A 27,431-nucleotide genomic window follows, 5' to 3' on the forward strand; every position below is an offset into this window, starting at 1 on the left:
GGTGCTTTCACTTACTTCAGTGAGGGCTGCTAGAGGCTGCAGGAGGTGCGGGGAGCCCAGCACAGCCCTCTGCAGGGTTCCCCGAGGCTTGGAATCTTGAAATGAAGCAATTGCAATGCACCTCTTGCAAACAGGAAGTGCTTAACAATCACTCCATTTGAAGATTCCAAGCCTCGAGGAGCCCTGCGGAGGGCTGTGCTGGGCTCCCCGCACCTCCTGCAGCCTCCAGCAGCCCTCACTGACTAGAAGTAAGTGAAAGCACCCCCCTTAATTAGGGATGCGATCCTGGGGATCGCTTCCTTGCCTCTCCTCTTCCCCCACCCCTTCAGGGGATGGGGGAAGTGTTACATGAACTAGTGGGTCACAACCCACCAGTTTGAGAACCACTGTCCTAGGGCATCATGACACACAGTTTGGGAACCATTGGGATACAGATATCTCGCCGGTGTGCTCCCAGAGGAATCTGGTGGATCACTGTAAGATACAGGAAACTGGACTAGATGAGCCCTTGGCCTGATCCAGCAAGGCTCCTATGTTCTTATATTAATTTGCAACAGCTCCAGAGATGTCTGTTCTGTTGGGTTCAAAAACTGCATTTTTCCCTGCAAGGGACATGATTCAGGTAAGAGTAGGCTGCAGTAATCACTGCTAACAGGAAAGCAAACAAGTGGAGGGATGCGTTGTGAGAACAAGGTCTACTTGGTGTCCCAAGAAGAAAGGACTTAGCCGGTATGAAGGAAGCCACCTCGAGGCAAAAAAAAAAAGACCTGCGGCTGGAAACCAGAAAATCTTTATTTTGCAATAAAGGATACAAGCCAGCAATCTGCCAAAAAAAAAAACATGTATTCCAAACATCTCTGAAGAGGTAGTTTTTATACCTTCATCATCTTAGCAACATATGTGATTTAAAGCAGAGCATATAGTTAAAGCATATAAGGTCTGGTCTAGAGGGTAGAGCCTCCATTTGCCTGAAGATTAACATCCACAAGGTCGGCAGTTCGAGGCCACCGGCACCGTGCGACCTTGAAGCAGCTGGCAAGCTGCAGCTGAGCTGTTCCATCTGCTCGGAGCGTGGGAGGATGGAGGCCAGAATGTTAAACCAGATCGGAGTGTAACATCTTGAATGTGGTGGTTCTTGAAAGAGAGAACCTTCTTTCAATTTGTAAAAATCCCTGCGTGGATTTAATAAGCCTGCCTGTGTAAACCGCCTTGAATAAAGTCTTGAATAAAGACCAAGAAAGGCGGTATATAAATACTGTATATTATATATATTATTATTATCTCTCAATCTCATCCAGGAAGGGGATTTAAATGTCTAAGGGTGCAATCCTAACAGGGAGTCATCCTTACGTTTGCGCCTCTTTACGAGGAAGCCGCGTTGGCACATCCAGATGCGCCGATGCACTGAGGTTGAATCCAGCCTCTGTGGCAGCTTCCCAGCCAAGTCTTGCATCTGCCCGGCTGGGCCAACGCAAAAGGAACAAGTAGGCATGGGGGAGGCGGGGAGGAGGAGGGAGGGAGGCATTCCTGGACAGGGGGAGGGCAGTGGGTGGCCCCGGGAGCGGGCAGGCAGGGAGCGGGAGGCAGGGCTGGGATCCAGCAGTTATGCCGGATCCCAACCCCTGTTCCCGGGGAGAACAGAGCAGCTTCAATCCGCTCCGCTCTCCTCGGACCTGTGCCACCTCCAGAGGTGGCACAAGTCTGAGGAGACCCATTGGGGCCAGCAGCCCTTACCCAGGGGTAAGGGGAAAAGTTTCCCTTTGCCTCTGGCTAAGCCGCTTCTGGCCACAAACCTGCACTGGATACAGCGCAAGCCTCCTTGCTTGCCTGTTCCAGAGCAAGATAGGATTGCGCTCTAAGGGCACAATCCTAACCAGGTCTACTCAGAAGTAAGTCCTATTTTGTTCAGTGGGTCCTGTGCTCTGGTGTTGATTAGGTAATTCAGGTTTTTGATGCAACTCCACCTTCGTCCTCCCATTGTTCTAACCTGGGTCTTTCTCCCCACAGATCAGAAGGGAAGGAGAGAAGTTGTGTCTCTGCTCTGGTCATCTCCCCTCCTCCACTCTGGCTGCTTCATTCTTGATCTAAGGGGCCACTTCCCTTCCCCTGTGTTTTTATGTTTCATTTGGATTAACTTCAAGTTAACTTGGATTAACTTCAAGTTAAATAGTTATTGATAGATAGTTATCATTTGATAGATTTACATGGCAAACAAAAGAATTTGATACTATTCTGCATGAAATGTATTGAGGAACTTGCATTTTTAATGGTTTGACTCTTTGGCCAAAATTCACACCCACAACTGCCAACTGTTAAGACACTCTGCCCCAGTTTATGTGTCAACCTCCAATACACTGATAACCAGCATAGTGGTGGTAAACTGTGAAATGCAGGCACTAGCATAACGTCCATTATAGATGCATCCACTGCAACTATACAACAAAAAAGCTAACAAGTCCCCATTCCCCTCTTGATCCAGTCTTTTCTTCTCCCATCCTGTCAACCATCTGTCCCTCTCTCCTATCTAGTTGTTGGCACTTATGTTCATAATCAGATAATCTCCGTTTGCCTCTTGTGGAACTTGACCCTGACCCTTTTTCTTAATTCAGATCCGATGCGAAAGTTTAATAAATGGCATCTTAGAGCTTTTGCTGACAATATCATGGCCCTCACTGTAAGAAGTTCCAGTACCGTGCTGTGCTCCAACCCCTCCTTGACTACATCCCTGCTGATAACCTCCTACATTTGCTGAGATTTCTGTGTGAATGCCTGGCCAATCAGGGATCCTATTTACATAATTTCCCCCTATGCACATTTGAGACAAATAAAGCATATGAATTGAGCTTTTATGCAAATCACGAACCACATGATGCATACATACATTGGCATCCTTCAGTCTCGGAAGACTATGGTATCGCACATGATGCATTGCCTGAATAGTGCATATTAATGGGCTTTCCCTCCATGGCTTGTGTTGGAATGACTTAAAAAATAAGCCATGCTATTAAAAAAAAAAATCAGGAATAGCTTATTTCCATAGTCAATCAAGCTTCAGAAGTCACTCCCTTCCTGTTCTCATTCAGGCCCTGACCCTCCAAAACCCTTTCCTTTTAAGCACCACTCAGCCATCCAAAGAACCCAGAAGAGTTTTTCAGTTACAAGGAAACCCCTGTATCTGTGGATCCCATATCCGTGGTTTCAGTTAACAATGGATGAGGTCTGCAGCTCCCCCCACCAGTGGCATTACTAGGAGGTGTGGAGGGTGCGGGCTGCACCAGGTGACACAACGGGGAGGGTGACACCACTACTGGTCAAAAATTTTTAAATCTTGGTATTTTCAAATAATATCATCATGTTATATAGCACTCAATGTGCAATTTCATGCAGAATGAAACAAAACAAGTCACATTTAAATATCTCTGTTCTATCAAATGTTATAGCCAAAAAACCAGTGGGGGCGGGGCAATGGCAAATCTTCTTGCCCGCTGCATGGGGCGTTGCCCTGCCCACTGCATGACAGGAGGTGACGTGCTGGCCTCCCACCCTGGGGGTGCAATCCCAATCCCTTATGTCAGTGCTTTCCAGCACTGACATAAGGGCAATGCAGCTCTGAGGTAAGGGAACAAACATCCCTTACTTTGAGGGTGTCCGTGAGTGACACCCAACTGCAGGATGCAGCACATGTCCCATTGGCACTGCTATGCCAGTGCTGGAAAGCACTGACATAAGGGGTTAGGATTGTGGCCTGGGTGACACAAACCCTAGTGATGCCACTGCCCCCGTGGCATACCTCTGTCTACTTCCTCAGCCCTCCTAATACCTCCTAATGCCTTTTAAAGGCATAAAAACATCACTTCTGGTTTTTGGCGGAAAACCCAAAGTAGCGTTTTTTGGCCTCTGACATTCTGAGTCTGGCAGAGGCCACAGGCAGCTGCTTGCCTCTGGAGGTTGCTCACCTCCAAAGGGCAGAGGGCATTCCCTGGTATCCATGGTTTCACTTAACTATGAGGGGTTCCAGAACGAAATCCCCAGGATACCAGGGCATGCTTGTATCTTCAACCACTGTAGTCCCCACGTCACACCTGCAGACCTTTCACAGAACACCACTATTGCCTCAGATGGGTAAAGGTTTAAAGGGAAGGAGGGTTGAGCTGAGAGGCCAGATCAGTGGGTGAGATGGGTGTTCTTCTCCAGTCTGGTTTTTAATCAGGGAAAGCTGGGAAAGAATTCAGGGGCCTTGTAATGCTGGCCTCTTTTATGAAATGGATATTGCAAACCCAGAAGCTTGTGTCTGGATCTAAGCTTGGGGTGCGTCTCCATTATCAGTAGCCACAACCCTTCCCTGTGATGCAGCACTTCCAGTGAATATATCTCTAAGGACTCAAGCATGTAGCCTAAGGAATACAAGGAGGCATGTGATTCTTTCATTTAACCTTGGACAGGGGCAACATGTTCAGAGCTGAGAGTACCAAACCATTTCTTCTGCAGGCTGGAGTGGGGGGGGGGGGAAGAGAGAACAGTTACTTTTACTTCTCAAACATTCTGCAAAGGCTTATTTGAGGCATGAGCCATGCTGTTCAGCTACAAAACTAGGCCAAGGACTTTCAGCACTGAAAAAATGGATTGTGCAAGTCCATGGCCTATATAAATCCCAGAATGGGGTTGTGAAAATTTGCATGAATAAAAACAGCAAAACTGTTTGATTCCGTGGCATCACTATGGGGTTACAGCTCGTGCAGGCCACATCAGGTGTCATCCTCAGAAGGGGATGATGCCACATTGCCAGAGTCCCTATTTGGCTATCTTCAGCCCTCTCCAGGCCCAGCTGCCTCACACTTTCACCAACGATAGTGCTTCTGCCGCTCCTGAGCAAGAACATGAAATGGGACATGGTCCAGAGCGAATGGACATGGTCCAGAGGCAGGTCTATTGCAGCTGAAGAGGATGTGTGGTGATAAAACGCCACACCCTTCTCCAGTGCCATAGCTAGGTCATTTGACACCCAGGACCCATCCATTTTTGTCACCCCCATATGACTTAATTAATTAATTAAACACATTTTTATACCGCCTTTCCTCAAAGGAGCTCGGGTTGGTGTGCATGGTTCCTCCCCTTATTTTGTCCTCCCAACAACCCTGTGAGGTAGATGAGACTGAGAGATAATAATAGTCACGACATGAAATGAATAATAATTATGGCCAGAAAATAAATGCAGAGAATATCTTCCCACAAGCAATGGATGAAATTCTGCATCAAATGGTATATAACGTGATAGTATTATTCCTAAAAGCCACAATTTCCACAACTTTGGTCACTAAGGTGTCCCCCCCACTCCCCAAGGATGTCTCATTGGTTTGTTTTGAGTTAAGGCAGTGGTTCTCAAACTTTTGACACTGGGACCTACTTTTTAGAATGGCAATCTGTCTGGGACCCACCAGAAGTGATGTCATGGCTGGAAGTGACGTCATCAAGCAAATTAAAATAAATAATTATAATTAAACTAAAGAAAAACAAATAATTAAATAATGGGAAGCCAGCCCTGTTCCACCAAGTTGTCTCTGTAGCCTGCCTGCAATAACACCCCCCCCACACACACACAATAAATCAGTGAGATTTTCAGCCCTCCCCAGTGCCCACCTTATCAGCTCAAGCTCCTGTTTTATTCTTTTGGGGGGGGGGGGGTACTGTCTTCTGGAACATTGTTCAGCTCCACTTTCATCAGATCAGGACCATGCTGCTAGCCTTTCATTCCTCTATGTCCAACTTGACCAGAAGTCAATACACATTTGCTTACTCATGAGTAAACGCAGCCATGTGGCTTAGTTTTGCTTTCTATAGTGCTCAATACATGTGTCAGCTTGGAAGAATCAACCTCCTTCTCAGGTGTTTTTGGGGGGCTGCATTCATCGGATCAGGACCATTCTGGTGTCATTGGATTCCTCACAGCCTGCCCTTTCTGAAGGACTAAGGCACATTCACCTACTCATGAGTAAACATGCAATATATCATATGGCCCAGATTCACTTCTCATAGGGCTCCATGCATTTTTTATTTTCTGGTTTTTCGGTCATAACTTTTAATAGAAAGGAGATATTTCACTTCACTTGTTTTCATTCCATTCTGCTGCAAAGTCCACATCCAATGGTATATAGCATGATGGGGTTATTCCTAACCACCACGATGTTAGCGATTTTGATAACTTGATAACTTGTGGTGTCACCCCCCAAGTGAGCAGACCACCCCCCACCCCTCACTAGCTACACCACTGCCCTTCTCCACTTTTACTCTTCTGCTTTGCTTTGCTCTGTGGATAAATAAAATAAATAAAAATAAAATAATCCTTGGCATTCACAGGGGTTTCTCTGCCCCCAAATCTAAAACAGTGTTCCCAGGAGAAGAAAATAACTGTTTGTCATCCACTATGGCTATTTGTAAGGCCCGAGTCCCTTGCCAAGACGGGGTTCCTGAAGTCTACATTCCTGTTCACTACAGTCTTGGAGATTTGCTTCTTCGCCGTCGGCCTGTAATTGGAGAGTGCAATATTTGGGCTGCGATTAAACATAATGCAGGTTCCCACCACCTGCTTCCCATTCTTTATTGCTCATTGGTGCTGGAACAGCTGCAGCCGGTCTCAAGTCTTTGGCTAAAAAGCCAGAGGGAGGAAGGGGATACACCACGGGGAAAATGATCGCGGCTGCAATAAACATCAAGAATAAGAGAGTGGATTGTGAACTGCTAGGCTGCCCATAGGGGAACTCCAACTCATATCATGGATGGTATGCTTTTGGGGTGAGTTTTCATCTCCATATGTGTTAGAATTATTTATTAGAAGTAGTTTTTAGTAAATAGTATTTAGACTTGATTCAGTTTTATTTTAGGGAGCAAACCCATGATACTAATCACCTATGAAACATTAATTACAGGTTGAGTCTCGTTATTCACAAGGGTTCTGTTCCCAGAACTCACATGGATGGCAAAAATCGCATCGTCTGTGATGCAGCAGTGGCAGCAAAGGAAAGGCCAGCCTTAATTTGCTTTTATAGGCCTTGAGCTATTGCAAAACCTTCCGTTCATTTGGCAACCAGCAGATGCATCAGATGAGGCCGAGGGGGGGGGGGGAGGGAATGGCTTTTTGTTCACGCCCAGATTTCAACAGTCTTCTAATACTTGTTAGCTTTTACTGATTTTTTCCTCCTCCTTGAAGTACTGTAAGTGCCAATATTCTCCTGAGGACCCACAAGAACAGGAATTGCTTTGGCAAGTTTCTTCATTGTCACGCACTGGATGAATGGGCAATAAGCAACCCCTGGTCTACAGCCACCTGAAGAGCATGCCTTTGTATTTTTATGAATAAATACTATATACCAGAACATGATTTGAGCATATCCCAGCCATGAGATGTAACATCTCATGGACCACACCTCAGCCTTAACTTTCCTCCCCTTGAAATCAACAGCACCTGAAAGAGGAGTGTGTCCAAACTGATTCTAGTCTTTCTTAATGACACCTTTGTTGATGTCAGCTAGATGGGGGGGAGTAAAGGTTGTCACCCTTGATTCAACACTTTGACCAATTAACACCTGCTGCCCTTGTAAGTATCAGCCTTTGAGAAATGGAGTCACACACAATTAGCATATTTCACTGAGACACCTCAGAAGCCTTTGGGTGGGGTAAGAAGGTTCCAAAAATATGGGGGAAAGCAAAAAAAAAAAAAAAAAAGACCAGGAAAAATTAGGGATCTTCACCATAGCAGGGCTGACCCAATATCTGAGAAATTGCATCAAATGTCACCTCCCCTTTATCTGGTAGTGCACCCATCGACTGTCTCCACTCCTTTCTTGCACTACCCTGAATTTTAAACAGGAAGATGGGAATGGAATGGAGGTAGAAGAGTCCAGGAAAGGCGAGTGGTGGGCTAGAGCAGCTCTGATTCTTCTTTGATGGGGAAGGACTTTCAGGGGGAGGGTTGTGCTCTCTGTTCTCCTCCTTAATGATGAGGGCGTCTAAACTGAAGCGAGATCCAAGGGACAAAGCGGCATTTACATGTGGAGAAACTTGACAAGAGTGGGACCAGTAGCCATTAGCCAGAAGGTGCAACTCTTTGGCCATCTCAGCCCTAGAAAAAGTTCCAGGGAAGGTTTTTTCCCCTATGGAAATGGGGTTCTTCTGCCTGATATGCAATGCTTTGCCAATATTACGTATGTTAAAAGTCTTTGCCTTGTGCTGCTGGCAGATAACTCATTCATTCTGCAAACCCAGCAGTCTGGGGAAACTGTTGTGTGCACAGAGGAGCACCAAACAAGCCCAGTGCTGAAAACATGGCGCTTCAGCCCTCATTAATTTTTAAGCGTTGCTCCTCCAGTTCGGTATCTCTGGCCTCTGTGCAGCAGCTCAGCTGCACCACAGCTGGTACAAAATCCTGTCTCTTCTCATGTAGGACAAGGGGATAAGACAAATTCATCATCAATGGTTATGAACCATGATGGAACCTCCATGTTCAGAGGAAACAGCTCAGTACCACTGGAGGCATCTGGTTAGTCACTGCCAGAATTGGAACAAGATGGACCTTTGATCTAACCCTGCAGAACCATTCTTATGCTCATTGGTCACTAAAACCATGAGAAGAGTGCATCTTCAGGAAAGTGAAACAAGTGATGGAGGGCTTCTCTGTGGCCAGTTTGTTGCAAAGGGAGCTCCTGTGGTCTTCACCCAAGCCATTCTACTTAGCTGCACTTTGCTTCTCCCATTATTGTCAAGCAAGAACTCCCCTAAGTATGCTCAAGGGAATCTAAAGGCAACTCCATCCCTACAAACTTTGCTAGTCAAAGTTGATCAGACCCTTTTGCTAGTAGACTGAGACCAAAGCCTGGAAGGCAACAAGTGGCTTACCAGCAGCATTCACAAGTCCTGCTAGCTGGTTTTACTTCAAAGGGCTTTTTAGAAATCCGGATGCTCAAAGTTATCCTGCCCCCTCAAGGCCATCCTACCCCACCTCCAGCCTCACCTGCATGTGGAGACCAGATGAGGCAGATGGTCTGCTTGACCTCCTTGATGTCTTGGGCCTTCTGCAGCTCTTTGCCCTTCTTTAACCTGGGGGTGTGGGACAGAAAACAAACACCCTTATTCCAAAATCACATGCAAGCAGGACACAGGAGCAAAAGCAGACTGTAAATGTGTATTAGCAGAGTGTGTATTTCCCTGCCTGTGAGGTTGCTCATCTAAGCCACCTAAGTGGATGGAAATTGAAAGAAATTGACATAGCAAAGAGTACCTGGATACTGGGAACTTAATAGAATAAGGACCTACATAGTCCACCTCACATTCAATATGCCAGTGCTTTTCATTGCATTTGGCCCCAGAACCATCTTTACTTACACTCATCACTTATAGCACTCCCATTTTACATAGGAGAGGGACTCCACTCCTTCTGTGAAGAAGGTATGCAGAAACGTAACGAACATAGGTCAGTTCCAGTTCAAAGTGTGGCCACTGTGCTTCCAGACACAAAATCAGGACTCAAAGCTCTTCCCAGTCAAAACCTCAAGGGAAAAAAGTGGCCACGTACCTATTGATGATGTATTTGCTTGCCGCTTTTGCTTGATTTCACTGTATCCACTGAAAAACAAAGATGGACTTAGCTGTAGTATTATCCGCACTTATTCTGACCTGTTCTTGCATCCTGGTCCCTGGAGTTTAAAAGGGTACTGTGAAAAGGGGCTGTTGTGCAAGTTGGAAAGTCAGTGGTTCAGAGTTGATGAGGTAGCTTTAGACAAACCACTCTGGGCCCTCTTCCCCACCTGCTGCATGGAAGATCACCTTGAGGGGTTATTGTACAGGTTCCTGTAAAAAGTATGTGAAGCTCAAAAACTGAAACGCAAATAAAATAATCCTTGGCATTCATAGGGGTTTCCCTGCTCCCAAATCTAAAAAGGTGTTCCCAGGAGGAGAAAAGAACAGTTTGTCATCCACTACGGCTATTTGTAAGGCCTGTGTCCCTTGCCAAGAGGGGGTTTCTGAAGTCAGGATTGTTGGTCTACTTTCCTGTTCATTACAATCTTGGAGATTTGCTTCTTTGCCGTCCACGTGTAATTGGAGAGTGCAATATTTGGGCTGCGATTAAACATAATGCAGGTTCCCACCACCTGCTTCCAATTCTTTTTTGCTCATTGGCGCTGGAACAGCTGCCGCCAGTCTCAAGTCTTTGGCAAAAATGCCAGAGGGAGGAAGGGGATATGCCACAGGGAAAATGATACCGGGGCCGACTTGGGCTGTTAGGGTAGAAAGGGAGTTTTTTAGTTCTGCAGAAGTTGTCATCCAGCAGGAATAATGTTCTGAGACAGTGGCGTTGCTAGAGGGGTGCAGGCTGCACCGGGTGACGCACACTGGGGGGGGTGACGTGCACTGGGGGGTGATACGCTAAAATTGCAGTGGTTAGGAGTAACCCCACTATATTATATACCGTTGGATGTGGAATTTTTAGCGGAATGCAATGCAAAAAACCATAGTGAAATATCTCCTTTCTATCAAAAGTTATGGCTAAAAAACCAGAGAACAAAAAATGCATGGATCCCTATGGAAAGTGAAAGTGAGTCGTATTGCATGTATACTCGCAAGTAAGTGAAAGTGTCTTAGTTCGTCAGAAAGGGCAGGCTGAGAGGAATCCAAAGACACCAGAATGGGCCTGATCCAATGAAAGCAGCCCCCAAAAACACCTGAGAAGGGAGTCCCTCCCTCCGAGCAGATGAATGTATTGAGCCCTATGGAAAGCGAAACTAAGGGTGCAATCCTAACCCCTTATGTCAGTGCTTTCCAGCACTGGCATAGCAGTGCCAATGGGACATGTGCTGCATCCTGCAGTTGGGTGTCACTCACGGACACCCTCAAAGTAAGGGATGTTTGTTCCCTTACCTTAGAGCTGTGTTGTCCTTATGTCAGTGCTGGAAAGCACTGACATAAGGGGTTAGGATTGCGCCCTATGCCTCACGGTCATGTTTACTCATGAGTAAGCAAACGTGTCTTGGCTGGTGTGGAAGATCAGGTGAAGGAGAGTGCAAGGCTACCAGAATGGTCCTGATCCTATGCACTTGGAGCTAAACAAGTGCTCCAGAAGGAAGCCCCCCCCCCCACTAAAAAGGATCAAAACAGTGACTTCAGCTGATAAGGTGAACTTTTTTGAGAACTGCAAAGCCAGGTGGATCCTGACTGTGATCTGGTTTAAACAGAAGTTCTTCAATTGAACTGGGCACTGGGTAGGGGTGAAAACCTTACTGGTTTTGGAGGGAGGGGGTGTTATTGCAGGCAGACTACAGAGGAAATTCACTTGGTGGAACCGGGCTGGCTTCTGCTTATTTAATCATTTGTTTTACTTTAATTATTTATACTTATTTATTTTAATTTACCTGATGATGTCACTTCCACCATGACATCACTTCTGGTGCTCTTGGACAGATTGTCATTCTAAAAAGTGGGTCCCAGTGCTATAAGTTTGAGAAGTGCTGCTATAAGGTGTTAGTAAGTTGACACCTTTGGGGGGGGGTGACACCACTACTGACCAAAATCACTAAAATCACAGTTTGGAGGAATAATACCATCATGTTATATATCAATCAATGTGTAATTTCATGCAGAATGTGTTCTATCTTTGTTCTGTCAAAAGGTACAGCCCAAAAACCAGTGGGGGCGGAGTGATGGTACATCACCACACCCACCACCTGGGGTGTTGCCCCGCCCACTGCATGGGGGGTGTGACACACTGGCATCCCACACCAGGTGACACGAACTCTAGTGACACCACTGTTCTGAGACAATGCTGGGCATTTTCTGGCAAATATCTTTTGCTCTCCTCATAGGACTACAGATCCTAGGGATCCTTGGGGGAATGTTAAAGAACCTGTTTAGCTCTGGGATGCAATTACATAGTTAATGTAACTATACAATGGAACCAACATCTAGCTGCAAAGCAAGGTACGTTCAGTGTTCAAAGTTAAAACGGGGATAAAATCCCCGTTGCCATTGGTATCCTTCTGCTACTGTTTTAAGGAGGATATGGAAGGTGTGATTTGGCTAACATTAGAGAGAGTGATGTGGGGCTTGCAGGTTTCTATAAGAGTAGCCTCCTATCTTTCCTCCAGAATTGGAGCTCTGAAAGTGACAGGGCATTCGCATCACACAATCTATTAAGCATCCACAGGTCAGGAGACGGAGAGATTGTTGTGCTGATTAGGAAATCTTAGTTTTCATTTCAGATGAAATTTCACCTTCACACTGCAATTCTGTGCTCCCCACACTGAGTTTGCTGAGGGAACAAGAATGCAGGAATTGAGGAGAATATTTTTAGGAGAGAAGCAACAGGCGGGCAGGAGTGAAACTGCTTAACCTCTCCTATGCCCCTTGATTTTTCTTACAATCGCCTGTAAGATGAGTATTAACCCCATATTGCAGATGGGGAAAGCTGAGGCGGAGGAAGAGTGGCTTGCCTACAGCCACCTAGTGAGTCCATAGCAGAGGTGAGGTTTGAACCAGGGAAGTCTGCAAGAGTCTTGTAGCCATTATGCCTAAAGTTCACACCAGTGGACCTGAGGTGCAATCCCTTAACTTCCTCTTCAGTTGGGCCACCAGAGCTGTTGCTGTCTCTTTGGCCACTATCCTGCTGGCATCCTAATATAACTACACCCTCCACATGATCCAGAAAGGCCCCCAAATGCACATATACAGACACTTTCCCGGCTCTAATGGCATCATAGTGACTAGAGTTGTGGAAAATGGCGCAAGCACATAAAACGGATTAACTTAAAATACATGAGCATTGGGGCTGCAGCCTATATGAGCCATTCCTAGGCAGCACAAATACATTTGCATCATTTGACGGGGTCGTGTCTTGCAGTGCAAAACCAGAGAGATGACTTCATCCCTTTTTCTGCTCCCCCTCCTATCATTGGAATGGCAATACTTTATCCCTATTAGACTACAGCAGTCTCAGATGGGAAGGTATGTGCATATAAAATTGATTTATAGGCGCATCTGATTATAGCCGTGCAAGAATGTACAGTCTGGAGTTCCAGCCAAAAAAAAAAAAATCCAGCTCTGTTACCATTTTTGTGGTTGCAAGCAGAGACATGTGGTCAGGGGAGACAGATCTTCTCCTGTCCAGTCAACTCAGCCCCCCCCCATGATTGTGCACACAGTCTGCCCACTTCCTGAGTGGCTGTGCGATCACCAGGGAGTCTGAGCTGCCATTGCCGCAAGCTCTAGTCTCTCTGAGAGTGTCCGAATCTCTCTGAGTCTCTTCAAGAGATTAGAGCTTGCAGCAGCTCAGCATCCCCAGTGATTGCACAGGTGATTGTGCAGGTGCTGCTGCTTTTGTGATGTCACCCGAGAGCTCCGCACACTGTGCCTCCCCATCCCTGGATCTCACCGCACATCACTGGTTGCAAGAACAATTGCAACACCCTGGGCAAGGAAGTGAAATCCTTTCCCTATCTCAGCAGCAGGGTTAGGTGAGAGGTGGGCCTCTTATTTCTCAGATTCTGCAATACCTGGACATACCAAAGCAGCATTGTGGGAGAAGAAGCAAACAGAGTTTGTTAAAGATGTACTAAAGCCTCATTCTATCCACCCATTCAAGTCTAAACTGCTTCTCAAAAACCTCCCCTCATATAATGCACTCTCCAGCGGCAGCTGCCAACATCTGGAAGAGCCTTCCTGTGTCCATCAGTTCTCCACCTGTTCTGAAAATTTATCTACATATGCAGCTTTGTGGTTTCCCTCAGCAGCCCTTGATTCCTGCAGTTCTCATCTTCACAGTCTGTTGCATGAATAGCAAGATCTTATCCGTGTCTCACTCAGAAGTAAATCCCGCTCTGTTCAACAGGGTTTACTCCTAGGAAAGAGTGCATAGCCTAATGTCCCAATCCTGTCTCCCTCCCCTGCCGGCATAACTAGCATTGCAACTAGCATAACTGTTGTAAAGCAGCCTCCACTGATGGGGGCAGTGGATCTGCCAGCAGGGAGGCTGCAGTGACCTCCCACATGTTGGTGGACCCACAGACACCTGCAGGTAACCACATGCAAGGGATTGGAGGGAGGGTTGAATGAGGCAGGGGAGGATGAATCCGGGGAGGAATGAGGTGGTGATGGGGAAACGAGCACATCAGGCCCGGGGGGGGGGGGATCAGTGCAGGATCAGTGGCAGAGCATGCCAAAACCCAAGCTCCTTCCCAGGCCTGATCCATCTTCAAAGAAAAGCGCAGACATAGATAAAATTGTACAGTTAATCATTTAGGGCACAATCTACCAGGAAGGTTCCTGCCCAGGTGATACAGGAATGAATGGTAATGTTCAAGCCCGGAAGGCCTTCCTAGTGGATTTCTTTCAATGTATACATTACCATCCCAGAGAAAGAAGTTTCTTTATTTAAGAATATAAGAACAGCCCCACTGGATCAGGCCATAGGCCCATCTAGTCCAGCTTCCTGTATCTTACAGTGGCCCACCAAATGCCCCAGGGAGCACACCAGATAACAAGAGACCTCATTCTGGTGCCCTCCCTTGCATCTGACATAGCCCATTTCTAAAATCAGGAGGTTGCACATACAAATCATGTCTTGTAACCCGTAATGGATTTTTCCTCCAGAAATTTGTCCAATCCCCTTTTAAAGGCATCCAGGTCAGATGCTGTCACCACGCCTTGTGGCAAGGAGTTCCACAGACCAACCACACGCTGAGTAAAGAAATATTTTCTCTTGTCTGTCCTAACTCTCCCAACACTCAATTTTAGTGGATGTCCCCTGGTTCTGGTGTTATGCGAGAGTGTAAAGCGCATCTCTCTATCCACTCTATCCTTCCCCTGCATAATTTTGTATGTCTCAATCATGTCCCCCCTCAAGCTTCTCTTTTCTAGGCTGAAGAGGCCCAAACGCCGTAGCCTTTCCTCATAAGGAAGGTGCCCAAGCCCAGTAATCATCTTAGTTGCTTTCTTTTGCACTTTTTCCTTTACTACTATGTCCTTTTTGAGATGTGGAGACCAGAACTGGACACAATACTCTAGGTGTGGCCTTACCATAGATTTGTACAACGGTATTATAATATTAGCCGTTTTGTTCTCAATACCTTTTCTAATGATCCCAAGCATAGAATTGGCCTTCTTCACTGCCGCCGCACATTGGGTCGACACTTTCATCGACCTGTCCACCACCACCCCAAGATCTCTCTCCTGTCACAGACGGCTCAGAACCCATTAGCCTATATGTGAATTTTTGATTTTTTGCTACAATGTGCATATGTGAAGTTTTGATTTTTTGCCACAATGTGCATGACTTTACACTTACTTCCATTGAAACACATCTGCCATTTTGCTGCCCATTCTGCCAGTTTGGAGAGATCCTTCTGGAGCTCCTCACAATCATTTCTGGTCTTCACCACTCGGAAAAGTTTGGTGTCGTCTGCAAACTTTGCCACCTCACTGCTCACCCCTGTCTCCAGGTCATTTATGAAGAGGTTAAAAAGCACTGGTCCCAGGACAGATCCTTGGGGCACACCGCTTTTCACCTCTCTCCATTGTGAAAATTGCCCACTGACACCCACTCTCTGTATATGCTATACAGCATATATATGAAAATGCTATATTCAAAACAAATGAGAGAAGACTGAAGGATCATCCCTCTTCTTCTTACGACCCCCACTGTCACCCTCACTCTCCTTTGCCAACCGATTTATGTTGTATTGTTCAAAAATATATAGAGGAGAAATGTTGTTTGAAAAATAAATTCCCCACATAATCTTGTTGAAAGTATTTTTCTTTCTACAAGAATCCAAGCAATGTATTTATTTTATTACTTACCAGTATTTATATTCTATCTTCCAGTGGAGACACACAAAAGTTGTTCATAATACAGATAAAAAATGTATAGAATATTTATTTTTCACATTTTTATACCACCCTTCCTCCAAGAACCTCAGGATGGTAGATTCCTTCCTGGAACACAGTTCCTTCCCTCCTTTTTGTCCTCACAACAACCTTGTGAGGTAGGTGAGGCTGAGAAATAGTCCCAAGGCCACCCGGAAAGCTTCATGGCTGAGCAGGGATTTGAACCTGGATCTTCCAAGTCTAACTCCCAAACCACTACACCATTCTGGCTCTCAATACAACCTTGTGAGGTGGGTGAGGCTGAGAGGTAGTGGCTGACCCAAGGACATCCGGAAAACTTCATGGCTGAGCGGGGATTTGAACCTGGATCTTCCAAGTCTAACTCCCAAACCACTACACCATTCTGGCTCTCAATACAAAATCAATTAAAATACAAAAAACTATTAAAACTGTTGCACTGTAAAAATCTGAAATGAAAACCTAATGCTGCAGCAGCATAAAATCAAATCATATTCCAGGATGAAAAGCCCATGGGAATAAAAAAGGTTTTCAGTTTCCCTTTGAAGGTGGGAAAGGAGGGGGCTAACCTGATGTCTCCAAGCAGGGCCAGCTCATCCCTGAGGCTGAATGAGGAGGCTGCCTCAGGCAGCAGGTGGGCAAAGGACACTGTGGAGTCAGTCTTCCTGCACAGTCCCCAAATGGCCCCAGGAGAGGTGCGCCATTGACTGGTGCCTCATGGGATTGCACATAAATGGTAATACAGAAGGTAATACAGAAATTGGAAACTATTTTCAGAACAACGGCTTTAAATAATTTCAAAATATACATTGGGCGGAAAAGATATATATCAAGCAATTTTGCATTAGCTTCACTCTAACCGGACTTTCAGAAGAAATTAGGTCTTCAATTTCTAGCCTGCCTCCCAGCCAAATGAGGCTCCCCAAGCACCTACAAATGTCGGTGAGAAATGTTCCGCGCAGAACTTAAAAATATACCATAAAACCAAGAAAACAAAATGAAGAAAACATCATCAAAAAACCAAGAAGGCAGTCAGAAGGCCGGAAATCATCCAAACACACAAGTTCAGTCACAGTTGCAGGTTTTTTGCCAGGTGGCAAAATGAGAGCTGTGGATACAGGGAGGACAGAGCGATGGAACAAATGGGGAGTTGAAACTACAGACCAGTATATGTTTGTCAGGGCTGGGCTCTGTCTACATACCCACACCCACTGCTCGTCCTTGAAAAGTAAGGAGGGAATGGTGTTGTGATTGTCTCATGGTTCTCAACCTGGGACCCCAAGACACCTGTTGCTGACCCATCTGGTGGCTGTTCTGCTGCCATTGGTCTTCTGCTGCCATCATTGCTAGGGCCTCACTCTCCTCAAGGCTTGAGGGGTTAGGGACTCTCCCTTCCAGTAACCTGGTGCCCTGCTAGAATGAGAGCCAGGATGGTGTGTGGTTTGGGAGTTGGACCTGGAAGATCCAGGTTCAAATCCCCGCTCAGCCGTTTCCTAGGCAATGTTGGGCCAGTTACTATCTCTCAGCCTTGCCTACCTCACAGGGTTGTTGTGAGGACAAAAGGAGGAAAAGAACTATGTACACCACGCCGAGCTCCTTGGAGGACAGGCGGTATGAAAATGTGAAAAATGACCCAGTTTATCGATTGCAACCTTTCCTTCAAATGGCTCAGCAATATGGTTCATCAGTGATATACTGTACAGTGATTTTAGCTCTTAGTGTTTCAGTGCTCCAACTTCCCACCTGAACTGGCTAGGAGCTTGCTCTTATGTGCACATGGGGCTACTTAGCTCCTCTCCTTTCAGTTGGCCATCTGAGAGGGAAATTCAAACCAAATTACCCTTCCCACATTTAAAAGAAAAACTGAAATAGTTTAGGGGGAAAGATTGAATTCTAACTGACTTCACACAAACAGAAAAGTTCTTCACCTCTGCTCGTGACAGGAGTGGAAGAGTGTAGATTAGGGGGCTATTTTCAGATGCTGCACCCCACCACTGAAGGGGGGGTGACAATTGGCACATGGACTCAGGTGCTGGGAGGTCTTGGTCCAATTCTCATCTTTATGAATAAAGCATTGTATAAAGCTAATAAAAATCTCCCCTATCCTTGAGCATTCAAATGTGAGTGTTCAGACCTGAATCAGATATTGCTGCACATTCTCCAACTAAGCAAACATGAGGCCCCAGCAGACCTTTTTCCCAAAAAAAGGCAGTGGAGATTCAACAAGCCAAATCCTACGTTAAATGTTTAGATGTGACACGCAGTAGCAAAGGTGGGGGGGGGAGCGCATGGTAAGTACAGCAAGTGCTGCAACTCCCCATGTACAAGGCTCCTCTCAGTCACAGTTGCGGGGCAACAACAGCGACACATAGGTGCCAAGTGATTGCAAATTGCATCGCTAGGGGGGTGTGGGCCACACCAGGTGACGCGCACAGTGGGGGTGACGCGCACTGGGGGGTGACACACTAAAATCGCAGTGGTTAGGAGTAACCCCATCATGTTATATACCGCTGGATGCGGAAATTTGAGTAGAATGCAATGCAAAAAACCAGAGTGAAATATCTCATTTCTATCAAAAGTTATGGCAAAGAAAAGGGAGAACAAGAAATGCATGAATCCCTATGGAAAGTGAGCCGTATCGCGCATTTACTCGTGAGTAGGCGAACGTGCCTTAGTCCGTCAGAAAGGGCAGGCTGAGAGGAATCCAACGACATCAGAATGGTCCTGATCCAATGAACGCAGCCCCCAAAAACACCTGAGAAGGAAGTCCCTCCCTCCAAGCAGATCAATGTATTGAGCCATATGCAAAGTGAAACTAAGCTTTACAGTCGTGTTTACTCGCGAGTAAGCAAACGTGCCTTGGCTGTGTGGAAGATCAGGTGAAGGAGAGTGCAAGGCTACCAGAATGGTCCTGATCCTATGCACCTGGAGCTAAACAAGTGCTCCAGAAGGCAGCTCCCCTCCCCCCCATTAAAAAGGATCAAAACAGTGGCTTTGAGACCTGCAAAGCCAGGTGGATCCTGACAGTGATCTGGTTTAAACAGAAGTTTTTCAATTGAACTGGGCACTGGGTAGCGGTGAAAACCTTACTGGTTTTGGAGGGAGGGGGTGTTATTGCAGGCAGGCTACAGAGGAAATTCACTTGGTGGAACCGGGCTGGCTTCTGCTTATTTAATCATTTGTTTTACTTTAATTATTTATACTTATTTATTTTAATTTGCCTGATGATGTCACTTCCACCATGACATCACTTCTGGTGGGTCTTGGACATACTGTCATTCTAAAAAGTGGGTCCCAGTGCTAAAAGATTGAGAACTGCTGCAATAAGGTGTTAGTAAGTTGAAACCCTGGGGGTGGTGGCACCACTAGTGACCAAAATCACTAAAATCACAATTTGGAAGAATAATACCATCATGTTATATATCAATCAATGCATAATTTCATGCAGAATGTGTTCTATCAAAAGGTACAGCCAAAAAACCAGTGGGGGCGGAGTGATGGTACATCACCACGCCCATCACCTGAGGTATTGCCCCGGCCACTGCATGGGGGGTGATGCGCTGGCATCCTGCACCAGGTGACCTGAACCCTAGTGACGCCACTGCTCCAACTCATTAATGTGAAGAAAGAACTATCTCAGTCTAGTAAGAAACAGATTTAAAGGAACGTAAAGAAGCCAATAACTCCCACCATTCCCAATTTGCTGGCAACAGCTTTTTTCCATTGTTGCTTCCCAGCAATTGGCATTCAGGCACCTACTGCCTCTGAACCTGAGGGTAGCAAAACAGCATCATGTCTGGATTGCAACACATCAGCAGCTCCGTGAAGGGCAAAGATATCCTGCCAGGGTGCGAGATTTCTTCGTGCCAGTCCTGCTAAGCACAACCAAAGACAAACTGAATGCTAGACCATCTGCAGCTCCTAAGATGCCCTGGCAATTACACCACCTGTTGGGACGGAAGCATGATGGAATTCAAAGCTGGGTCCCACATGAATACATTGCAAACATTCCATGCGCCATGGGGGAAATACACCATGCCGAATCCTCATGGAATTCAGGAGGCAGATTCCTGAAGTGAACAGTGAAAGGCCCAACATACCAACTGATTGTGGCCCGCATTACAAACAGCCATAAACACCATGTGAAGAGGGACTTCTGCAGATTGTGGCAAGTGTCGTGTCTACCATAGAGCAGACCTTGTTCCTAGTAAATAATCCAAGCTAAGCTTTAGCTGCTTCAAGTCCGAGAAGGATGGAGGATTCAGGCGACAGCCTTGAAGTGAAAGGCCCAATCCCATTACTAATTGCTGTAACCATCTGGCTCCCCAGAGGTATATTAGGCTCTCTCAGCAAGCGTGGGAGAATAATTCCGACTTCCCATCTTGGTACTTAAGGGACAAACACTGGAGATTTGTTCTGGATCAACAAGAATACAGCTAATTCTGATTATCTGCCAAGCCCTCATCTTCCCGCCACTGTGGTCTCTCCTTACTAATGATGAGCAGAAAGTAATGGAGGACTTTTCCCTAAGCACAACATGAGTTGGATCACACCAAAGCTGGAACTATTCAACGAGGCCTTATCTAAAGCCAGTAGTGGGAGGCGCCATGCTGGATCAGTAGGGACAATTGCTCTTCCCCCTGCTAGATATAAGCGAACCACTATTTTTGAAAAGTGTCTCTTTGCCTAATTAGCAGAGGCTACAATGAATACAGCATGCAGAGAGCATAGCAGAGGAGAGTCTTCTACAATGTGTGATGATAGTTCAAGGAGTAGAGGGTGGTATCTTGATATGAGAATTGGGTGTTATAAACACACTCCTATTTTTGTATGTGAAATACTGGAGGGGAGGGGATAATGTGACTTCAAGGTAAGTGTTGGCAATGATGCTCTGAATGCTTACATTAATAAAGCATAATGTCTTGGTTCTTGTGCTACTCCTGATCATTCAAGTGGCACTCCATTGAGGACCCCTGCACCCCTGAAATGCTGAAGGCAGTGGTGTCTTCTATAACCATTAAGGCAGCCATTTTCAACCACTGTGCCATGACTTGATTAGACTTGAGGCTACCATAGTATGTGACTGCATGAGCAGTCCACAGGTGTGCCACAGGAATTTGGGGGAAAGTCGCATTAGTAGGGCCAATGGGAGATGTGCGCTCCTTCTGGCAGCATGGTGTGCCTTGTCAATTGCCAAAAACCTGAGGGTGTGCCGTGACAATTTTAGTGCTTTATCAGTGTGCCATGAGATGAAAAAGGTTGAAAATCACTGCACTAAGGCCTCATTCCCAGACTTTTAAAGAATTATTTTTAATTTTTTTTATTTTTACAGAAGAGGAAACAAACGATCACAAACCAACATTTCCCTCTCTTGACTGTATAAAAGAACAAATAAGTATTGATTGCCAATGGAATGCAATTGGTTTATGCAAAGGGACTACAGAGTGAGGCCATATTGCTCACAGATGTTCACAGTTTGTTCAACTTACAAATACGACAAGACTGATAATAATGACTTTTGTGAGTAAGGCCAATTAGTCTCTGGCAGCCCTCCAGGAAAAGAACTATACTTCTGCAGCTTGTGATGCTTCCCTCTGGAGCAGCCCAAGAAAAAGGACAGTGTGGGTTGTCGAGAGCCATCTAAACACAACCACGGCTTTGTTTCATTGCTTTTAAAACATCAAAGGACCGTAGTGGTGTAAATCAAAAGCAGGCTCTGCAGTGGGGAGTAATAAAACCGCAAGACAAAAGGAAGGCACAGATGTGGCCCGCTACAACAGAATGAAAGCAGAACTCTACGTGTATATCATAACTCTCTCACCCTCATTTGCAATGGCTCTTTTGAAAACAAGGTGGTAACAGCATGGCTGCTATTAAAGGCAACAATCATTTTCTGCTTGCACTGAATAGCTTTTGTTAAAGCGAGACCTATGTGGAACACGCAGCCATCAACATTTAATTCCCATGAATGTGGGTAAGATAAGGGGTTGGAAGAGTCGTATTGCAGGATTTCATCAGTTATCTTCAATGCAATCACATAGAGAGCCAGTGGCATCTAGGAAGTGTTGGAGAGGTGACAACATATAAGCAGGCTCACCTACTCAGTCTGTAGGGACAGCGGTTATCTCTCCAGTTTCGCAGTCTTGTGGGTGGCTCTCACCCACTGTCACTAGACATCTCCTTCAACTTTTCTTGTCTTATTGCTTCTGCCTGTGCTAACAATGGTTGCAGTTCCCCCTCTTTATTCAAGTAAAGTTCTTAACTAGGGTTAGTTTTTCTGTGTATGGGATTGCTGGGTAGCGCAATCCTATCCCTGGCGCTGCCACCAGGTGCAGCAGCACTAAAATGGCTACTGCGGCATCCAGCAACACCACGGGGGGCTGCGGGAGGCTCCTTCGGGGAAGGGACTTTCATCCCTTTCCCTCTGGGGCAGTGTTTCTCAAACTGTGGGTTGGGACCCACGAGGTGGGTCATGGGCCAATTGCAGGTGGGTCCCTGTTCATTTCAATATTTTATTTTTAATATACCATAGTATGTGACTGCATTTGGGGAAATGTTACAGACCTGTACTTTGAACAGGCTACTATGTATACGCTTTTAACAATGACAGTAAATGGAACTTACTCCTGGGTAAGTGTGAGAAGGATTGCAGCCTAGGATTGTTAAACGTTTTCCTGCTTGATGACATCACTTCCGGTGGGTCCTGACAGATTCTCATTCCAAGAAGTGGGTCCGGTGCTAAATGTGTGAGAACCTCTGCCCTAGGGAAAGCCCCCAAGCCCCGCAAGGGGGCTTCTCAAGTCTGCGCTGGCTATTTTGCCGGCTGTCATGAATATGTACATGTTAGGCCTTGCGGCGCAGACTTGAAAGCCTCCATGTTGGGCTCTGCAGCCTGACACGAAGGATAGAATATGGCAGAACAGGGCTCTGCCAGTCCCATCCCCCTCCCGCCCCAGTTCATCCCCTGCCCTCCGCCTGCCCCGAATGCCTCCCCCTGCCTTCAAGGCCCTCACCGCTACCCAGAGCTTTCTTTTTTATATTTTAATAATCAGAAAAATTAATTAAAATATTTTAATAGTTCTAAATTTTATTTAGACCTTTAAATCCTGTCTTGTTTCCAATATGGAACTCAAAATGGAACTGAACAGACCTGGTGTCCTCAGACCAATTAATTCAGTAAACATTATATGCCTAGATTAAAACATATGTAAGCACATAATCCCCTAGTGGGTACATATGTTAAATACATTTTTAAGGGCTTTGTTTCACACACAGCATAGAGGTAAACCCAGGTTTCCCACCCATGTACATTCAACAGGGACATGCAGTCAATCTTAGTTTTCCGATGAACGCATGTATGTGGTAGAAAATGCACATTTACTACCACATCATGCATGAAGCATACTGTAGATTTAGAATTAGGAAATCTGTGTTCAAGCCCGGATTTGCTCAATGATGTAGGACAAAGCAGCACTTTTCAGGATTATTCTATGACCTCTGCCTTTCCCTCTTGCTCCATGTTCTTCTACAATCAGAAAAGGCCAGAGAACAAAATTTTGGGAGAAAATTCTCCTTTGTTATTTTGAGAAAGGGAGAGTAAAGGAAAAAAATAATTTTAAACAACAGTAGTGTTAATCATAGTTTTGAAAAACAGTCTTGAGGAAGAGCTTTCCACAATGCTCATTAATTACACTGGAACCAAGGAATGATGTACTTTCAAGTACTGCCAGCAATCTGATTTGTTATTTCCTTCTAAGATCTCTTTCCTGAAAACACAAGTGTTTTCCATTGGAGTCAGGATAACTACTGCTGTGTCTGAAAAACTCTGAGGCCTAAACACTGTCATCCAGGTAGAGCACTATGCTAAATCTCCAGAGGTCTCTGCATCAAGCTCCCAAGTCCCTAGTAGTAGGCCAGGGTGCAAAATGAATACGTATTCTTTCATAATGTTGGAGAAACACTAACTAAACTAACACTAACCCCACTTCTCTACGCAAGATCCTGATAGCATCTTCCAAAATCAAAACAGCAATCAAACAGCATTTATCATAAAGAAAGATTCATTTTCCGGGTCTAGACTAAAATCACAAAGTCTGGATCCTATCCTGAAGTTTCACTCTAACTCAGTAGTGTTTTCTCAAGAGAATAAAATAAAACTAAAAAGTTTTACAGTAAGCTTACACTGAGAACTACTGAAAATCACTTGGAGCAGAATATCATGTTTTACTGCCTAAAAATATAGCAAATTTTCTTGTCTAAAGCTCAAGAAACTTTAAGACTCTAAGGGTGCAATCCTAACTTGCACGACAAGCAGGCAGGTCTATGGGCCTGTGCTGCATCCAGTACAAGTTTGGGGCTAAAAGCTGTACAGCCCAAGGCAAGGGGCAGCCTTTCCCCTTATGCCATGTCATGCTGCAGCAGCCCAATGGTCTACTTGGGTCTGCGCCACCTGATGAGGTGGTGCAGATCCAAGCAGCCTGGAGTCATGCTGTGCTGCCTGGGAATGGGGTCAGGATCTGGCCTTAACGGCCCAGGAACGCCCACTGCCCGCCCACCCCCGCCCCGAAATGCCTCCCACTTCCTCTCCACCATTTCCACACAAGCAGACCCCTGCATCGGCCAAGCTTGGCCAACATAACTCACCCTTCCTCCGGGGCCTGCGTCGGCACAGAGAGGCCTAGCTCCCCGGAAAGTGGCACAAAAATGCCATACAACACTTTTGTGACACTTTTGTGACACTTCACTTAGGGACTTACGTCAGCCTAAATGAAGGGCAGGATTGCGCCCTAAGTTAAAGAATTCCTTCAGGCAGGAATATTTGCTGTATTTTTTAGGCAGTAGAGCAGTGAATTTTTCAACTCACAACATGCTGACAAGGCACTAAAATTGTCAAGGTACACCATCAGTTTTTTGAACATCGACAAGGCACACCATGCTATTAGTAGGGGGCTCAAATCCCTCAATTACCCTCCTAATAAATGACCTTCCCCAAGCTCCTGTGGCACACCTGCGGACCCTCCACAGTGTGCCATGGCACAGTGGTTGAAAATTGCTGCAGTAGAGCATGATAATCTGCCCTAAGTGAATTTCAATAGTTCCAGGTGTCAGCTAACTACTTTTTAAGTAGTTGCAGGTGTCAGCTAACTACTTTTTTACTTCTTAGTTTTATTCCCTTGAGAATGCTCTACAGAGTTAGGTCAAAATGTTGGGATAGGATCTAGACTTCTTGATTGTAGTCTAGAACTCGGAAATGAATCTTTCTTTAGGTGGTAATTCCAGCTACAGAAGCCTTAGTGATTACAGAGTTTATTCTAGTCTATTTGTGTGTTTTCATATTATAGGAATCTCCCAGTTTTGAAAGAGAGCCACAGTACTTTTGGCCTAACTATTTTCTGGATTATATTTTGCAAGAAAGTTGCTCACCTACTCCAGAAGAAGCATGGCTGCATTATTGTTGCTGACTAGAACAGTTTGCAGGAGAATGTTATATGAGTAGGATCGTTTGGTAGACATATGCCCTTTAAAGGCACTTAATGCCCTTGGGCCCCTCTTATCTTGCACATTTCTCTGTTATGCTATCAGATTGGAGGCTGCTTAAAATCAAGCCAAAGACCACAGTGAACTCATCCTTTTTCTCTTTGGTTTAAATAAATAATAGATAAAAAGGAGAACTTCCAAAGCACTGGATATGTCTAGAGTAATCAACTGACTTCATCAATTCCTCTTTGATTCGGCAGAGAAAGGACCCTTGGAAGATTTCCTATCACTGTGGGAAATCACTCTGTCCATTCCTTGTTAGTCACAAAAGGGTGTCATAGAAGCTCAGTTCCTATCTCCTTAATCCTGCATTCTTTGCATGAATAGTGGCCAATTCACTCTAGGTGGTGTAGTCACCAGAAATGGGCCAGAGATCCCTGGTGAGTAGCGATTAGAGGGCTGATCTTATGACAAAGACAGTATGATAAGCCTAGGACTTAGGTTCTCTTTTTGTGCTTCTAGGATTGTTTGCAAAAGGGAGGGGAGGCTCTGAGGTATCAGGATGAGTCAGCTCTGATATTAGGGCTGCTAACTCTGACCAAAACAATTCCTGCAGATTTATTGTCTAACCTGATGTAATGTTGGAGATTCCTGGAGGTCCTGTTAAGATTTAAATGAAGCCAGCAGACACAATTTTGCTGGGCTGCTATGCTGCTGATTTCTATGCTACAGAATGGTTAATTCCACCCTGATGGGAATCATTTCTCCAACTGTCAGCAGGCGGCACTCTCGTTTCACTTTTTGCTTCCTCCACTTTAAAGAACACACTGGTTACATAGAATCATAGAATTGGAATGGACCCACAAAGTCATCTAGTCCAACCACCTGCGTGTAGCAAGAAACTCTCCTGCTGCATCTCCAGCATGTGCCTGTCGAACCTCTGATGGAAGCTCTCCATAGAGAGAGAATCCACCACCTCCCTCAGCAATCTGTTCCACTATCTAACCGACCTTACCTTCAAGAATTTCTTCCTGATACCCAGCCAGAATCTACAGAATTGCTAACCCTGCTTTCCAACATGCCAACTCAAGAATGGCACACATGGGGATAGACTGGACAGATATAACTGGTTTGTGGCCCTAAATATGTCTTTCCATTTTACGATTTCCAACCATTTCCCCAAATGCAGTCACATACCATAGTAACATCAAGTCTAATATATTAAAAATAAAATATTGCAATGAATGGGGACTCACCTAAAATTGGCTCGCAACCCACCTAGTGGGTACTGACCCATTGTTTGACAATATGGATCAAGCCCCACAATGAGCCCCACTCCATAGACGGTATCGATCCGGGTGATATGTTCAGTCAGCCCAGGCCGCTTCATATGCCCCTGACAGTAGATAGGACTACGCTGCAGGGGTGTCATACAGATTACACCCTGAAATGTATTGCATGCCCCAAAAGCACTGTAAAATGCTAACTACTATTATAATAGGACTGCCAAATCGTGTCAAAGTCTTCCCCCCCTTTAAAGACCAAACCACAGGCTATTTTACACGTAGATACAGTAAAACTACATTTTCCAGCGTGCATCAGATCTGACTGTGATGCCAGGTCTGGCCCTTAATAATAGTCATGATGATTTGGCACCATGATAAAATCATCCCCTTCCTGGGCACGTTTCCTTGGAAGCAGGTGCCACTGAACGCCAGGCGATGTCCTTGCAGGAAGCCAGGTTCGTTTTGCAGCCTGGGGGCTGAGAGAGAGAGGGGGGGGTGCCAACCCAGGGCAAGCCCAGGCACGTTTACTCGGGAGTCAGTCCCACTGTGCTCCATGGCACTTACCCCCAGATAAAGGTGCACAGCCAGGCTGGTGGCGTGAGAGCACGTGGGCGATCCTTCCCCTGCGCTTCGGAGAGGGAGATCGGCTCCTGGGGAGGCGCCTGGCTTCTGTCTGTCCAAAGGGAGACCCCCGCGGGCCGGCTGGAAGGCAGTCTGGTGAGCTCCAGCTGAGAAGAGGAGGGAGAAGAAGGCCAGCTGGCCAGTCGGTCCCGGGGTGATGACGCG

The 27,431-nt window shown here is 45.8% G+C and overlaps 1 long non-coding RNA gene across 1 annotated transcript; it reads right to left on the reverse strand.

Annotated features, from left to right (window-relative positions):
- Positions 1 to 822: 822 nt before the first annotated feature.
- Positions 823 to 27,359, reverse strand: LOC136659129 (uncharacterized). Its single transcript, XR_010794833.1, has 4 exons — positions 27,210 to 27,359; positions 9,566 to 9,615; positions 9,005 to 9,090; positions 823 to 1,134 (listed from the first exon to the last, which is right to left on the reverse strand). It is a non-coding gene; the product is annotated as an uncharacterized lncRNA (long non-coding RNA).
- Positions 27,360 to 27,431: the final 72 nt, after the last annotated feature.

The sequence above is a fragment of the Tiliqua scincoides genome, chromosome 8 (assembly GCF_035046505.1).
Source record: "Tiliqua scincoides isolate rTilSci1 chromosome 8, rTilSci1.hap2, whole genome shotgun sequence".
In the NCBI taxonomy this organism is placed as follows: Eukaryota; Metazoa; Chordata; class Lepidosauria; order Squamata; family Scincidae; genus Tiliqua; species Tiliqua scincoides.